The 18,242-nt window shown below is 39.1% G+C and overlaps 1 long non-coding RNA gene across 1 annotated transcript; it reads right to left on the bottom strand.

Moving 5' to 3' along the window:
- Positions 1–1,871: 1,871 nt before the first annotated feature.
- Positions 1,872–9,093, bottom strand: LOC120526362. Its single transcript, XR_005633133.1, has 4 exons — positions 9,005–9,093; positions 5,549–5,579; positions 2,558–2,585; positions 1,872–1,919 (listed from the first exon to the last, which is right to left on the bottom strand). It is a non-coding gene; the product is annotated as an uncharacterized LOC120526362 (long non-coding RNA).
- Between the last annotated feature and the right edge of the window lie 9,149 nt (positions 9,094–18,242).

Genomic DNA, 18,242 nt, shown 5'->3' with positions numbered 1-18,242 from the left:
AGGGTGGAATGGGTGGAGAAGATTGTCGGGAGTAATTTGTGACAGACGGTTATCAGCAAGAGTGAAAGGGAATGTCGACAGGACGGTAGTGAGACTAGCTATGTTATATGAGTTGGAGACGGTGGCACTGACCAGAAAGCAGGAGACACGGCAGGAGGTAGCAGAGTTAAAGATGTTAAGATTTGCACTGGGTGTGTCAAGGATGGATGGGATTAGAAATGAGGATATTAGAGGGTCAGCTCAAGTTGGACGTTTGGGAGACCAAGTCACAGAGGTGAGATTGTGTTGGTTTGGACATGTGCAGAGGAGATATGCTGGGTAGATTGGGTGAAGGAGGCAAAGGATAGAGCTGCCAGGGCAGAGGAAAAGAGGAAGGCCTAAGCGAAGATTTATGGATGTGGTGAGAGAGGACATGCAGGTGATGGGTGTAACAGAACAAAATGCAGAGCACAGAAAGATATGGAAGAAGATGATCTGCTATGGTAACCCCTAACGGGAGCAGCAAAAAGAAGAAGATCCTACACTGAGAAGGATTATCTGTGTGCCAATGATATTCTGTGCTCTGCTATCTGTTGTGCCCTGCGGCACTGGGCTGAGTAGGTGCTACACCAGGATGTAATGCAGCCGGTGATTCTGATGTTCCTCTGACAATACAATCATGGCATGTGTGTGATTGTGTCCTGTGATGGACTGCACTCATTTCAGGGTTGGTTACTGTCTAGTGCCATGTGGTCATTCGAGTTTAAAATGGATGCATCAGGCTTTGTTACGTTACTTGTGTATCTGACATCCAGTTTTTTTTTTCTTTTTTTTATTTAAATAGAGTAGCGATGAGTAAAACTTTGCAAACACCATTATCACATATATTTTGCAATTCTCACATTAGTCTGCAAATTCTGCTGTAAATTAAGAATAATGAATTGGTTGCATGAATGTCTAAGTAGGCAAGTGCAGGGAATAGAAAAAAAGCATATTGTGCTTTTTGTAGTGACTATGGCCGTGGAATAAGACTTATTGAGAAATATTTCTTGCTTTCCAGTCCAGAAAAAAAAAAAAACACCAAACAAAACATTTAACTGAGTTTTGCATTTTGTAAATTGAGAGAATGCAGGCCAAATGACCTTTGGGTAAAGACTTAAAGAATGAGACTGTAGGTACACATGACTGAAATGAGCTTTCTCCGCAGGATGGCTTAGCTCATCATTAGAGATGGTGAGAAGTGGAGACATCGTGAAGAGGCTCGGTGTAAAGCCACTGACCCTCATAATCAAAAGGAAACAATTTAGGTGGTCTGGGCACCTGATACTGATGCCCCTCTGGACGCCTTCCTGTGGAGGTTTTACGGGAAAAACCAGCTGCTAGGAGACCCTGGGGAAGTTCCACACTTGCTAGGAGGATTATATCTCTCAATTGGCCTAGAAATGCCTTGGAATCCCACAGTATGAGGTTGCAAATGTGGCTTGGAAAGATTGTTGCCCTTTTCAGATAAGTGGTGGAAAACGAATTAATAAATGGCAAATTAATTTTTGGGACGATTTGGCTAAACTGCATGTGAAATTATATGCTGTTTTTCATATTTAAGCAGACATGCTGAAGATTATGGAATGAAAGTCTTAGCTTCTGCTGTCATCATCATTATCATCAAAGGGGATTGTATACCTCACTAAGGAACATAAACACAAGGTGTTTCCAGTGGTTTTATAACAACCATGAAACTTGCTCATTCACTGGAATGCCTGAAATCAAAGGAATCCACGAGAGCGATCACGGTGGAGTGACAACACTATGTGATCAATCTGGATTGACAATTGAAGACAAAAGGCTCAGGTATGCATGACTGCTTTTTTAAAGTTTATTAAAGTTTAATTACACGTGTTTAAATAATTAGACGGTTCAGTGGATGCTTGACACCTCTGCATCTGAGAAGAAAAAAAAAACAACAGATGAATGAACAGATTACAACAAATGTAACAATTAAATATTAGGACAAGTCTCTTTGTGTCCTTGAGTGACCCATTCAAAGCTCACTTAAACACCACATTCAACAACAAACTAAAAATAACTAAATCTGCCATTCATACAAAAACACAATGGCAAATGAAAAACCCCGGAGCAAGTTTAAAAACAGAGTGAAACTGAACCATTGGTTGAATCGTGCAGTAGTGATGATGATGTGAATTGGTCATAAAACATTGACACAGATAGTGAAACTAACACCTGTCTGGTAGATCCTGACATGCCATGTTTCACTCATTATGAAATACTAGCATTTGACTAATTATAATGATTATGATGTAACACATTGCATGAAGGATATGCAGTTAAATCTGCACCATTATTGCAGTGGACACGAGACTTGTCTTTTCTACTGTTATTCTGTTAATGTGTTGATATTTGCATGTTTTTGTTACACATAATCCTTTTTGTTGTTGAAAATAAAGCTCAACTCCTTTTGCCCATTTCTGTCACGCTAAGGAGGTTAGTCAAAGTTGACTGGGACACAAAGAATGAAAAGACAACGACAGACTCTTATAATATCTTACACTCAATGCCTTACCTTTACTGGTTAAAACACATCGGAGGGACTGTAAAAGAAAGAAAGCATTAAAATGACATACTCTGAAAAAAATTTCCAGCATTCTGCTCAGAAGGTAAATATACTCAAGAAAATCAAAAATATCTGACTGAAAACAAAAACAAGTATGAAAACTGAAACCAAGGAAATTTAGCATTAATAATATTATTATGTATTATTATTATTCATGTGATAATAATGCTAACATTTCATTATATTTATGTAGTGCTTTCCTCACTGCTCAAAGCGCTTTACATATTTAGTGGGGAGCCACTTCAACCACCATCGATGTGCAGTATCCATCTGGATGAATCGACGGCAGCCACTTTTGCGCCATTACGCTCAACACACATTAGCTGTTAGGTGGTGAAGTGCTGAGAGACAGTTAGCCAATCAGAGACTGGGGATGAATAGGGGGACAGAATGACTAGGCCTTGGTTGGTAATTTAGCCAGGATATCAGGATACACCATACCCTTCACGAAGAATCTTTTATGATCACAGAGAATCAGAACCTCGATTTTACGTCTCATCGAAAGGCTAGAGCCACCTTTACAGCACTAGGCAAATCATTGCTGCTGTCACTGATTGTAGAAGCGTGCAGTTTCATATTTTCCGTAGGCTTAAAGAACCGTCTTCAAAGAGAAACAAATATCCTCCATGTGTCCTGATAATTATATGCACAGGTTCTGTACTATCTCTGCATTGCACTGACATTTTCCACTGTCTCTTATCTTTTCGTTGAACTGTAATTTGCAGTTTTATGCATCTTGTGTAAAATAACAAAATTGCTCATTTATGCTGTAATAACATTGGATTGAATTGAAAAATGGGCTACAAGGCCAAGGTTGGTTTGGGAAGAGGCTGATGAACAGGTTTAGGAAGAAAGTTTGAAATGAAGGGCAGTCATTTGAGATTATGGAGGAATAGTAGAGAAGAATGGCAAAGTTGTATTCATTAAAGTTGAAGAGATGTTGGGATAAGACAACAGGAAGGAGCCCACCTGGGGACAAAGAGACATGATAGTGGAACAGAGAGGTGCAGGAATTGATAAAGGGTAAGATGGAGGCAAAGAAGACCTGATACCACCACGGAGGGAGGAAGATAAAGAAATGTTTTGGCGGACAAACAAGAAGGCAAAGAACGCACTGGCAAGAGTCCAGAGACAGACTCAGGAGAAGGTGTAAGAAAAATTGAAGAGAAAAGAGGTGGATAAAAAAATTTACAATAGCAAAGAGTAAGAACACGGCTGGGAGAATTTTAGTCAGATAAAGTAGATGTAAGATGAGCCAAGTGTGGTCTTAAATGAGCATTATAAGATCAAGAATAGATGGAAGAGGTACTGTGAAATGCAGTGGAATGAAGAAAATCCAAGGGTGTCCCAAATGAAGGAAAAGCACCAAGAGTAAGGAGGGAGGAAGTAAAGGAGACACTAAAAAGAATGAAACCTTAACAAACAACAGGACTGGATGACATAGCAGTAGAATTTTAAAAGAGTTTAGGAGAGATGGGATTAGAAGTTATGTGGGATCAAATGTAGAAGATCTGAGCAGTAGAGAATACCAGAAGAGAGGTGGAACAGTGTGATTGTACCCAAGGAGAGGGGCGATATTCAGGATTGAGGATTAAGAGGAAAAGCTGATGTCACACACAATGAAAATCTTGTAAAAGGTTAAAGAGAGAAGGGAAGAGACCATCATATGGGAAGAACAGTTTGGTTTTATGTCAGGGAAAGGAACAACTGATGCAGTCTTTACATAAAGTTTGTATATTGTGTTGTTTATTGATGGAGAATGTACCACGTCAAGAGGTCTGGAAGTGCATGAGAGGCAAAGGAGTACCTGAGTAGTAATTGAGGATTGTATGTGAGGACTGGGCAGTAAAAGGAGCGCAGCAGAAGAAGAAGTTAGATGTGACAGAAATGGGAATGTTGAGCTGGATGTGTGGAGTTACAACGAAGAACAGAATAAGAAATCTGACACTCAGAGTTTACAACAAACACGGGAGAAATATCTAAGAAAGGACAGAAAGTAGGCTGAAGTGGTATCAACATGAAATGAGGGGAGACAATAAATATGTGGACAAAAGAAGGATGGGGAAGGAAGAGGAAATGATTGACGGAAAAGTGAAGGAATATGGATAAAGTAAAAGAAGACCTGAATGAATAGGTTCTGACTAAGGAGCAGGTGCAGGACCGAGCTGTATGGAGAAGGTTGATCAATCACACTAACCCCACATGGAAATGGGAAAAGATGAATAGGATTAAGAAGACCGAAATAAAGGAGAAATCCTGACAACTTTTGTATAACTGGAGAACAGAACTTAAAAATGGCTTATATCAGGTGACACCTTTTCAGCTGACAGAATTCCGGTAAACAGCCAAGGCCTGTCCAGGAAGACCCAGGACATCACACTAATCCTGCATTTTTTTAATTTCATTATTATCTGTGCAAGGAGTATCTTGTTTACGTGTTGTTACTGAAAGTTGACAAAACTAGCAGTGGCTTATGAGATGGCTGCGTTAGAAACCTGGCAGAACATTACGAGAGAAGATCCAAACCTGGTGATGTCTATGAATCGCAGACTTCAACCAGTCATTGCATTTGAGGAATATGCGACAAAGTCCTAAATATGACGGCTTTAATGGGCCTGCCATTGCTGTGTCACAAAAATTATGGTGCACTGAAATCGACTGACCATGTAGACAAATTGTTGTCATTTCTGTGTGGTGTTAATGAAATTTATGAGAATCCCCTAATGTGAAAGTCTACAATGTGCACTTCAATCCCGTCTGAATTGTTTGAGTGTTGAAATCAAAGAAAAATGTGTCTTTGTCTCAAACAGTATGGAGAACACTGTATGCACTATTCTGTACACACAAAATCTCAAGGGAACTCATTACAAAACAAAATATATTGAATAATAAGTTCAAATTATTATAAGGTTCACATATTGTAATGTATGAAATTCTTACATGGTAGGCAGACTCTCTTATCCGGAGCGCCCTGAAAGAGAAAAATATGTGACTGATCAGAAGAGTAAAGCATTGGAATTAGCTATTCTGTATCAATCATAACTTCAAACAAAATCACAGGACATTGAAAATGAATTAAGTTAAAAATAAAGAATCCTTGATGGGCACTCAGATGACAGAGAGACGTTCACATCAGTAAGAGAGCAGCTACTCCATGGTAGGTGTCAGTACATTTTAAAAGCCTGTGGTGATCAATCAGCTGCAATTATTGTTTGCATTTTGTAGACCTCATTGACAGAATCGATGTCCCCATCTGCTCTGTTAAGATAATATTTACCGTTTTCCAAAACAAAACAGGATAAATTCTTTGAGAAAGCAGCATATTGAAAATTAAAATGAAATGTAGAACTCTGGAATATCATCATCAACACGTCAATACATTTCACTTGTACAGTGGATTCAGAAAGCATTCAGACCCCTCCACTTTTTTCTCATTTTGCTATGTTGCAGCCTTGTGCTAAAATCATCTCATTTCATTTTTATTCATCAAGCAACTCCCAATACCCCAGAATGACTAATAGTGGAAAATACATTTTGGCACATTATTGTCACAATTTATACCCTTTACTCAGTACTTAGTTGAAGAACCCTTTGCAGCAATGCCAGTCTGGAGTCTTCTTGGGCATGCTATGACAAGCTTCTCACATCTGGATTTGAAGAACTTCTGACATTCGTGTGTGCTTATTGATGGGTCCGTTATGTTCAGGTTTCCCTAGAGATGTTTGACTGGGTTAAAGTCTGGGCTCAGACTAGACAATTCTGGGACATAATCAGAGGTGTCCTTAAGCCACTCCTGTGATGTCTTTTCATTAGGTTTATTGTCATCGTCCTGTCGGGAGTTAAACCTTCAGCCCAGTCTGAGGTCCACAGCACTCTCGTAACAAGTTTTCATTAGCTTCAGCTTTCCCTGAAACCTTACTTGTCCCCCAGATGCCAGTCACACAGCATCATGTTGCCAACACCATACTTCACTATAGCTATTGTATTCCAAAATTTGAAGAGTTGTGCCTTGGTTTCCTCCAGACATGATGCTAAACCTGGCTTTTATCACATTAGAGAATCTTGTTTTTTCATAGTCTGAGAGTCCTTTAGGTGTTTTTTTGTAAAAATCCAAGGAGGCTTCCATGTTTTTTTAACAGAGTAGAGTCTTCTGTATGGCTACTCAGTCATAAAGCCCTTATTGGTAAACTGTTTTAATTCTGGAAGTTTCTTCCATTTCCACACAGGTTCTCATCAGATTCTTGGTCACTTCCAGTCTCTCATAATAGCACAGTATCTCCAAGTGTCCTGCTCTAGGAATGTTTTTCTAGCTTTCTTCTGGTCTGTCCCAACACAATACTGTCTCTAAACACAGCAAATAGTTTCTTGGACTTCATGACTTGGTTTTTGATTTTTTGATTTTGATATACTTTACTAATCCCCAATGGGAAATTGTCATTTTACCCAACGTTTGGAGACAGAAGAATATTATGGTTTAACAGATCTATTCTGGCAGTAGCAGGATTGAACTGACACCCTTCCTGATACCAGCACAGATCCTTAGCCACAGGTCTACCACTTCAGCTCATCTGTTGGACCTTTTATAGACTGGTGTGTGTCTTTCCTAATCAGTCAAATTAAATGAATTCACCACTGGTGGAATCCAAACAAGAGGTAGAAACATCTCGATAAATAAAATTGGGTGCACCAGATTTCTACTGTCACCTCAAAGAGTCTGAATATTTCTGTTGATGTGAGATTTCACTTTATTATTGTTATTCAGTGTTACAAAACTGTCTAAAGTACTGTTTCTGCTTTCATTCTGAGATACTGAGTGATGCTTGATGTGAGAAAAATTGATACAAATGATTTTAGCATAAAACAACAACATAACAAAATGTGCAAAACATTAACATTGTCTGAATAGTTTTTGAATCTTATGTACTTCACACCATTGTGGACCACCAGGATAATAAAAACTGCTGTGCCAGACTTCTATTTATAGACAAGAGTTTAATATTTAAAGGATAAGTTTGGTATTGTTCAAGTTAAAGTTACTTCTTCAAAAACATGATACAGATGTGGACACATTAGCTGGTCTCCTTCTGGAACATTGAAAAAGTGCTGTATGCCCCCTGAAAAGTGATGACATGAAAAGCAATTGTCCCCTCTATGTCTTTGACATGTCATTGAGTTAAGCAAAGAAAATGCGAAAAGAGATCAAGCATTGCTTCTACTGCAAAGAAATTCTAAAATGGTCTGGACATATTTATTCAGGACCACTAACATACCCTAAATATTTGGATTCAAGTGATTTATTAAACTAGCAGTTCTCTTGAATTTGTTCCACACGTCTCCAATTGTGCAATCAGTCAATCTACCCACTAAAATGAAGAAATGTCGTCACTCTGCTGTGTGGTGTCATTATGTGTCTCACAAAGAAGTGAGTTGTCTGATTAGACCAGAAGAAAAATGATAGGCAAGTACATTTTAGGTCCTACTGAAAATATTTATACTACATTAAGTCATCAAAAGTTATTATATTTTTGCACATGTAATATTAATCAATGCAGTTCAATTTTCAATGTGTGTGTTGTTAGCAATTTTAACTACATACTGAGTAGAGCAAAAGATTTCTTTGTGTCACCAAGCTTGGTTTCTTTGTAACTCTTTCGACATGCAAGAGAATGAATTTCGATTGCCAGCGTCCACCTATTTGGCGAGATGGTGGACTCTCTGTCTTATCAGCTCCCTTTTGTTCACCATCTAATTTCCAAGAACAACACACTCATGATTGGACTGCCTCTTTCCCTAACTGTTGGTGCCCCTTGACCCGCCTTTTGATGCTGATTGGTCAATTCATTACATTTAGATTTGACACGAATAATCTTCCAAAAATGAATGCAAACGGAGCTACTAAAAAGATATTGAACGAATGGTCTGAATACTTCGATGAATGTGAGATTTACGCTTTTCATTTTGAATCAATTTGCAAACCAATTTCCAAATCAATATCCAAACCTTACTGAACACACATCTCCACTTTGTCATTATGAGAAACGGAGAGTAGATTGATTGTAATGAATGGCATATTTCTTCATTTCAGATATTAAATGTAGGACACAATAATTTGTGCAGAAAGTGGAAGAAGTCTGAACACACTCTGAACTCACTGTAACAACGTAAAGAAATCTGCAGATGTCAAATGTGCACAAGTACTGCTCTCCTGCTCACTCCATAGTTATATATAAAATATGTAAAATTAACATTGAAAATCAACAATAATTTAATAGCATTTAATTCAGTTAATTGCATTATATCTGAGAAGACCCTGCAATATTCATTTCGTGTTTAGAGTAAATAGCCACACTGACCAGACATATTGAAGAGGTCGCCTAATAGAGCATTAATACTCACCGCTGCCACCATTGCAACAAGCATAGCGACGGTGGCGATGAGGCAAACTGCTTTCACAGCGAACATGGTGATCGTCTCAGAGGATGAGGTCTCAGGATCTCTAAATGCTTGGGCATATTATGCACTTTTATATATTTAGACTATGCAAATACATCAATGATAAAATTTAAATGTGATCTCAATAATTTGCATTGGTGTGTAAGGTGGGCAGAGTAGGAAGCATTTGCTTCTTTATCAGTAATTCACCAAATTTGACTATTAGGACCTAAAGGTAGTCTTATTAAGGCACATGTTTATTACAGGAGTTTTACAAATGAGAATAAATTATACACTTTAAAGTGCAGAGGTGGCCTTTACTTTTGAAATAATCAAGGTAATGACATAAGAAATAGTGAAATTAGACAAAAGAGTCTAAATAAATCAGTTAGTATGAGCTCAGGTTGTCAAGTTTTTTGAAAGAGCAGGTCTCAGATGTACTAATAAAAATGAATAAAAGGAAAGCCTGACTGGAGTGGGGGAACTGAATGTCCTGACCTGAGCAGTGGCTGAAGTGGAATAAACATCTGGTGGCACTCGTTGTGGTGGGCCATGAATAGCAGAGGTGCCGTATTCCTTGTTTGAACGGTACGGGGCATTGCGGCACCACAAACCCTAAGACACAACTACAGTGACATAACACCCGGATTCAAATAAAATGTTTATTATTAAAAATTACCTTAACAAAAGGCTTCTTTATGATAATGTAATAGTGACCATACTACAAGCACAAAACTCATCTTTCCCTTTCCTCCACTTGACCCTGAGGAGCTTTGTCATCTTCCACCCAGCACCAACTCATCTGGATGATGTCCAGCAGCTCCTTTTATCTTAGACCCAGGAGAACTTTCAGGTCTATCACATTGCATCAAGAGTAAGGCAGAACTTCACTCTAGAGGTACCTGAGGACCCCAAAAGGGCTCCCCACCAAAACTCCAACTCCCATGAAGCACAATGAGTATCAAAACAGGAAGGACGCAGAAGGTATAGAATTTTTAATCAATGTATAATAATCTTTAACAATCTATTACAAGTTGATATATATATATATATATATATATATATATATATATATATATATATACTATATATATATATATATTATTTATATATATATAGCTATAACAAATGAATTATTAAATAATATCAGGAAAAGTATTGAAAGTATCTCAAGGGTTAACCAAATGTAACTTAAAGCTAAGAAGGTGAGGTCTCTGCTTTGTCTTGGAGAGGCCATCAATGTAATTTTCCAAGAACTGAATGAAGTAAATGAGTAACAAACACTCCCTTAAAAAGTAAGAAAAAATTGATGAGAGCGCCCATACTCCCCTCCTCAGAAGTGCTACTTAGATCAATGGGAGAATCCTCTAAATATTACTTTAAACGGGGCCATGTTCAGAGTAATGGGAGAATCGATATGAGTCAGAAGTTATTGGTGGTCTACTGCAACTCTTGTTGTGGAGAAATCTTCAGAAAAAATGTGCAGGGTCTTCAGGAAGGCTGTCAGAATTTAGACTTTATTGCAGAGCATAAGAAACAATTGCAGAACACATAAAGCCGTCTCAGTTCATGAAGTGAGCCTGGTGGTTTGGGCATGGTTCATTTTTATTTCAATTCTAAACATGGAAACATCTCCATTTCGTACATACTGTATATCTCATCATTCACTTTACATGTTGCCTTTGTGATGATGACCTGATGCTGTACCTGTTTTCATAACAATTACCCCGCCTTGTAAACTCCTTTCTCCTAATAATCATCAATCCTTTCATAACAATCATTAGGACTCGAAGGTCGTGCTTGCCGCCTGGCCTGGAAATGACCATCATCTGATCATGTTTTACATTTCTCACATTCCTTTAATTGATCAGTCCTTATCATTAAGTTGGAACCAGGGTGACCCACATATGAGGAACTGCACTGTTCAGTTAGTAATTTGTTGTTGCACCCAGCATCAAGTAAGACTAAAGTCATAGGCAGCTGTGCTGGTAAGCGCCACACGCAGTTTTACTGATAAGAGCTGATCTTCTTTGAGCTGGAAGCAGGCGAGTGGCCTTGAGTCAGCAAACATAGTGCTAAAGCCTTTATTAATGAACCCTTAAATTTTTAAATTGCTCAAAGCCAGCTGATATACTACATGTTGTTTCACCTTTATTCATTAAGATATTGATTCATAAGAAAGCACTGACATAGGAACTTAAATGCTATCTGGAATGTATGTATACAGGCCTATGTTACAGCCAGTGAGCAATGGCATCTGCGTCATCACCCAGTGATATGTAGCCACATGCAGTCTGGAGTACCAATACAGGGGCTAACCTTGATAATCAATTCTTAAAACCTCTGTATAATTCAACCTAACTAACACAATTCAGCTTTCTTTTAATCTGATCATCTGAAATGTTCATGAGCCTTAATATATAAATTTAAATGCTAAAATGTTTATATGTTTAAAGCGTTTATGCACCCTTTAAGTTGTGGGTGTTGAAGGTTTTTCCAAAACCTTGTTTAGACTTTGGCGAATCAAAAGGCCCAGCAGAGCTGCCATGTCCCAAAACAAAAACCTGGTTCCTCAGTTCCCTCAAAAACACAGCAACCTTTGTCCTTAGAAAACTAGCCAAGTGAAAAACAAGTAGGCCTTGCTAAAAATAAAAGCAGCGGCCTGTAAAATAATTGTGCCTATCCAAGCCACAAAAGATGTCAAGCAACTCCTTTTAGTAGTCAATTGTACTAAAACTAATAACAAAGGTATAGTGATCCTTGATCTAAACCTCAACACTCTCTGATGGCAGGACTATGTATGTGACACCAAGCCGCTGCAGATGATTCAAAGATGGAAAGTATAAAATAAGGCAACAGGCAAGAAAGTCATGTCGAAAATAATGACCGAGTTTGAGAAGCAGGCCTTACGGGAAGACAATCGAGAGAGGAATCACCAGTTAAAAGATATCTGCACTCACGCGAATACAGAGGAAAGGTGCCAATGGTATACATAGGGCAAGAAACAGCAAAAGTTTTAAAATATTTTCTTTTATCAGTCTATGATATGTACTGTGGCTAGAATAAAAATAAAAACAAGCATAAAAAGGCTAAAGTCTGTTCCTATCTCCAGAACACAGCTGATTTACTGAAGTCTGTTGGCATCTCCTCTTCTTGGTGCCACTGCCCCAACATACTGTTCACTAAAAATTGCCCACTTGCAGCCACTGACTATTAGAAAATGTACAGGAATGTCGTGTCCAAGCAGCCTCTGGTGTTGCCGTCAGCTCGGCCCTATTTTTGCATAGGTTTTCAATTCATTTATTTGTATTTTACATTGTAAAACTGACATGTTAATTTGTGCCTTTACCTCATCTTTGTTAACTCTTTACCTCTCAGATTCAATTGTATTAAGTGTTAGCATTGTGGTAAAAAATATCATAACGACAAATTAATTAATAGTTGTTTGGTTTGGATTTTTTATCTTAAAATAATTAAGCACATGTATCAAAGTTCACTATATAATGTAAAAGCGTTTCCAGGTAACTTAGGGAAGCTGAGACAGGATGGAAGCGGACAACATTGGGCTGCCAGCAGGAAACTTTCTGTTCATTTGCTGTATGAGGATGGCATCTGCCTTCATCTTCTGTACTAATAAAGAAAGGAGCTGAAAATGGCAAAGCAAACGTGCGAGTCCAGACATTAATGATTTAAGTGATGTTGCTGACCATGTTTACTTATAATTCAGTTTGGTTAATTTTGTTCTTTGTCCAGTTAGCAACTTGATGAGGCCAATGTGGATAGAAACATTGTATGATGTAATCTAATTCTGTAACTTTTACTTGTGTATAAAAAAGACTTCATCTAGCAGAAATGGTGTGCTTCTTGTTACTGAATGCTGCGTTCATCAAGTTACACTGTCCAGTAATAGGAGTGCTAACACTTTGAAGAGAATAACGGTTATGATTTAAACTTCCTTCTGCCTGTTTTCTCTTACAGGTTTTAGTTCACCTAGAGGGTGACGATCGTTGCTTCCAAAGCATCATCTGGAATTCTGCAAAAGAAAATGGAGAATATAATTTGAACTTTACTGCCAAGGAACATAGCAGGTAGCAATTTCTCTTGGTGATCCAGACATACACATAATAAGGTAAAAACAATTTAATAACACAATATGCAATACATGACATCATCACGAACTGAAGTGATGAAAACTATATTCCAAAAAACACAAATATCTAAAACAAAATATATTGTAGTAGTAATGTACTGCAGAATTGCACTCCCGCCTAGTAATTCATCAAGTAAGTCTTTGTAAAAGAAACACCAAAGAAACATAATTTATATTGGATGGAGCAGTTTAGATTTCAGGTAAAGAGAGAGAAGAATCAGAGACAGTGGTATCTAATCATCGTAACTTCCATAGGACATACAGAAACTCTTTACATGTCTAGACGTTTGTGCCTTTACTGGCAGCTAAAGTTTACATGATGAGAATAACTGAAAGAGATGGTTGCCTGAGTTAGTGTTGTCTCCAATTACATTTCTGATCCATGATGTTCACAGGACCTTGCAACCTGTATGGTCTGTCGTAGTACCCTGAGCCCCAGTCTCAAATCCCAGGTTCAAACACAAGGTGTCACAGCCAGTAAAACTTGAGGAGCCCCTGGGTTGGGGTGCCCGCCAGACAACGTTGTTGAATAAAGACAAAGTTATTAACAGAGTAGAAAGAAAAGTCAGCCAATCCAGTCTTTTTATCAAACAGATGGCCACAATTACTTCTGTTTTAGAAACAATGAAATAGGTCGGCTTCTTTTAGGTCAGAAGCTCCTTCCACTACCAAGGCTAAGGTTCAAATGAGATGTGGGGCTTAGGGCACGCCCCTTTATAATGCATCCCTGGCACAAAGGGCAGAGCCTACAGCGGGCCAAGGGCATGGGGTCAGTGAGGCTGACCAGGTTTGTGATAAATAAGAATGGGACAACCATGTCTACTAACTGCAGCCACCAACAAGAACGTCATAACCAACTGGTGTTATAAGCTTGACATTCAATGGTTTGTGTCCTATGATGGGCCTTCTGTATAAAGTGTGATGCACTTTTAAGAGCCCCAGCACAAACTTTTGTTCTGCAAGTATTTTTTTGTTTGGTTATCGACAGAATGTGCTGGTGGTGGAAATATTATGATATGTTACTGAATAATTTGGTATTTAAGTTACGTTTTCTATTAAAACCGGAGTAGATTCTGTTTTAAAACCTTTTACAATTTGGACGCAGAGTACACGTCTTTCACAAGGGACATAAAGCTAATCGCGTTTTAAAGAGCAGGCAACCCTGCACTTTCTTTTCAGCCCACTGCAGCTGTATAAATATAATTTTATAAATCTACTTTTCTCCGTCCTGGTTAGGCAAGGCCTCAGGTACAGGGCTTTGAAGCCCAGCCCTGTAGGGACCCGTGGCCACCGCCAGGCGGCGCCCCGGTGCCTGATTATCCCGGGAACCCGACACTTCCGCCACACCAGGAAGTGCCGGGGGGAAGACTTTGTGTGGCACCCGGAGAGCTGCCAGGAAGACAGCCGATACTTCCGCCACGCTTGGGCGTGGCTAGAGACGGAAGCACCTGGGGCTCATCCGGGGCCTTATTTAAGGGGCCTCCCTCCAGTCATTGGTGGAAGTCGGGAGGAAGCAGACTGAGCTGGAGAGCGAGGACAGGAGGCGGCCAGGAAGGCACAGAGGACTGTGGGCCTGGACTTTTGGGGAATTCGGTGCGAGAAGGCACTGGGGTTGCGTGAGTGCACTAAACTTGTACATAGTGTAAATAAAGTGTGTTGGGTGCAAAATATGCTGTCCGTCTGTCTGTGCCGGGGCCAGCGTTCACAGCACAGTGGACACAGATTTAGCACAGGGGCTCATCATTTAGAATTAATAAGCAAGCATTCGAAGACATGACAGGGACAACCGTGAAATGGGCAGTCAGACTGATGACAACTGTATACTATTTCTGTGTGTCAAACTCAGCATGAAACTGTATCCTCTTTGTCTGGTTTGGAATGTCATGATTCACCTAAGTGGGGGTCTGCGCGTGAAGAAAGACTATAAAGCCTTGAAACATTGACCGGCATATGACGGGCAGATGGTAGATAACATCATCCGATCTGAAAAATCCTTCCAATGCAGTGACGAAAATGGCAGACTCTATACATGAGACCCCGACTCCCGAACTGGGTATTGTCATGGCTTCCTTCATCTGTTATGCAGAGTAAACCATCATTAAAGAAAGCTACGTTATTTCTTCTATATGATTTCTTATCATCGTATCACTAAAGGAGGAGCATCGCCTTGTTATAATATATCTCTATACTTTCAGGTTATGTAACACACCGCAATTACAAAAGAACCCATTCTGACAAAGGAGCTAGCGCCCCCTGCTGGATACACAGGTGTCACACATGCACATTAGAGTCTCTTCTTCCAGGCTCGCATAAATTAATACCACCCCAGGATGAGAGGGGCATTATTGCTGACAGTCTTATCTCCTTCTTCCCTCACAGCCAACAGTAACCACACCCTGAGGACACCTAAATGAACGAAGTCTCATCCCTTTTGGTCCGATATAAAAAGAGACCGTCCCTGGAGGATGGCGTCTCATTTCAGAAGTTGACCAGACTTCTGCGCTACTCTGAGCCAGAAAAACATCCATCTACAATGGCCGATTGAAATGACTTTTTAATGACAAGAAAAATGCTTGAATTTTGTTCCATTGCCGGCTTTTTGTTGACATTAAACAGGTTTTTTGAACACACTTGGCACCATCATTTCACCCCACTACACAGGGTAGAATGTTACTGCTTGATACGTATGATTGATGCCACCTGTTTTGTTATTGTAACCTACAATAGCACCAAGCTTACTTCCCATTTTTCCCTAACATGAACATTGACAGTTGCTGCATTGTGAACAGTACTTGGGAGGCAGACTTCTTTTTTGTCCTTGCACTTAATTGCAGTCATTTTGCCTTCATGCTGCATAGCTGCTGCACCATGTTTCAGTTTGACATGTTCACGTGACTGGAATAACCAGGTGTATTAATGTGGCTTGGTCAAAGAGAGCAATATGAATTAGTTCAAGTGTTGTATAAAAACTGTCCATTGTTATACAGTAACGTTGGTCAAGTAAACAGACCGCCAGTGACAGCACAGGTGATGTAGTGATGCTGTATTGGCCTTACCTGCCATCTCATTTGGTCCCTTTACTGATGTAAACCTTTTACTTTCAAAATTATTTTTCATCCCAGTCCTTCGAAAAAATTAATTGGCCTCCAGACATAGAGAAAGCTTACATTTTGTACACTGGATTGGGTACAAGACTGTCTTATACATGGAAACAAAGGGATACAATCAGAATCAGAATCTCTTTATTGTCATTGTAAAAAATACAACAAAATTAGGTGCAGTCCCTGCGGTGTCAAAATATAAATAAAATATAATTAAAAAAAGGATAAGAAGAAATATGGTAGAACACAAACATTCAGCATAAGACCTTAATTGCACATGAAACACTATTACACAAGATGTCATCTATTGCACTGCTACATTAGAGGTGATTACGTGGCATTCAGTGCCCTAATAGCAACAGGGTAGAAACTGTTATTCAGTCTGTTAGTCTTTGTTTTGATGCTGCTATATCTTTTGCCTGATGTCAACAGTTGGACCATGTCATGAGCGGGGTGTGAGGAGTCTTTTAAGATGTTTTCTACTTGCCTGAGTCAGCGAGAGCTGTGCAGTTCATCCAGCTGTTAAAGTTTGCAGATGATAGCAAACTGAGATAAAAGGCAATAAGTGAAGAATCAATTAACACTAGAATTACCAGAGCCTATGAAAAAACTCGTAGATCTGTCCCACCTTAAATCACTTCTTAAATCCCTTCATACCTCTCCACCAGCGTCCTTTGTCCTCTAAATGTGCTGATAAACTCAGGCTGCAAGCAGCTGGCTATTCTATCCCCCCACCGACTTAGAACGTACAAAAACTTCTCCCAGTTCATGACTTGATTGATTTTATGGGAGTGAAGTGGAGTTTTAAAGTGGAAATAATAGATCGTTGTTTGGAACACACGCATTTCATGTCTGTTCCATTTCCATAGTAATCTGTGTAAACACATTGTTAAAACAGAAACGTTTTTATATTCTAGTAGTAGATGACAAAATGTAGGCATAAACTATATAATGTATGAAACCTGAAGTCCAAATATCAAAGAAACACTTTCACAAAAGGTACAAATCTAACACAACAATTGTGCTTTATTCAAAAATATAACTGCAGAAACAAAAAGCTGCCTTAACATGCCACATTGACACTTGTTTATCATGACTGCCTCCGTGGTGTAATAGAATCAGCTGCTGACTGGGAATCAAAAGGTCGCGAGTTCGATCCTGCACAACTCTGCTTTGAGAAGTAAACTGCTCTTAGTCTTACTATTTTAGAATAAAAACATATATTTGATTTCAGTCTGTCCCAGCCGGTGTAATTTATGATACTTGTAAAGGTTAGCTTTGTTTTTTTTTTTTAGTCAGTTTTATTACCTCAGCCGCGTTCACGAGCCCAAACACACCCCACACCCGCATCTGACACTGCTGTTTTCTGTAACAGAGGTAAACTCAGCTCCCTTCTACATTGGAGCAAGAATGCACATACCATTGCTTGCATACTAAAGTGTCAGCAGGCACTTTTCGTGGCATTACACACAGTTTTGCGCATGCCCTCTGCACACTACTTGTGACTTTAGGCTTTAGGAAGTAAGTAAATAAATAAAGGTAAATCGTGTCATAAAATGATTTCTTCAAAACGTCACATATATTTGTCTCTTTCTTTTTTTAAAATGTGCGTTGATCACCGCCAGCATGTTGTATGTAGCACACAGCAACTGGCCACTTGCATGTTCTTGCGTACACTGAATAAGCTCCTGATCTGACTCTAAGTAATAGCGCCAGCATAAATTCAAACCCGATCTGATGCTGTTCATTTTCAAATAATATTGCATTTGTGCGATGATGTTTTCACATATATTGTCTCTTTCTTTCAGGTGTGTAATAGAAACCACAGCATAGATAGAAGTGTGTACAACGCTTCTTACAGGAAAAGGTGATGGAAAAAGAAAAGATGATGCAGCATCAACAAGCTTCAGTTCTTTATTTACCTTTAGTTACCTTTATTTACTCACTTCCT

The sequence above is a fragment of the Polypterus senegalus genome, chromosome 3 (genome assembly GCF_016835505.1).
Source record: "Polypterus senegalus isolate Bchr_013 chromosome 3, ASM1683550v1, whole genome shotgun sequence".
In the NCBI taxonomy this organism is placed as follows: Eukaryota; Metazoa; Chordata; class Cladistia; order Polypteriformes; family Polypteridae; genus Polypterus; species Polypterus senegalus.
This window is presented reverse-complemented; position numbering and strand designations above follow the sequence as displayed.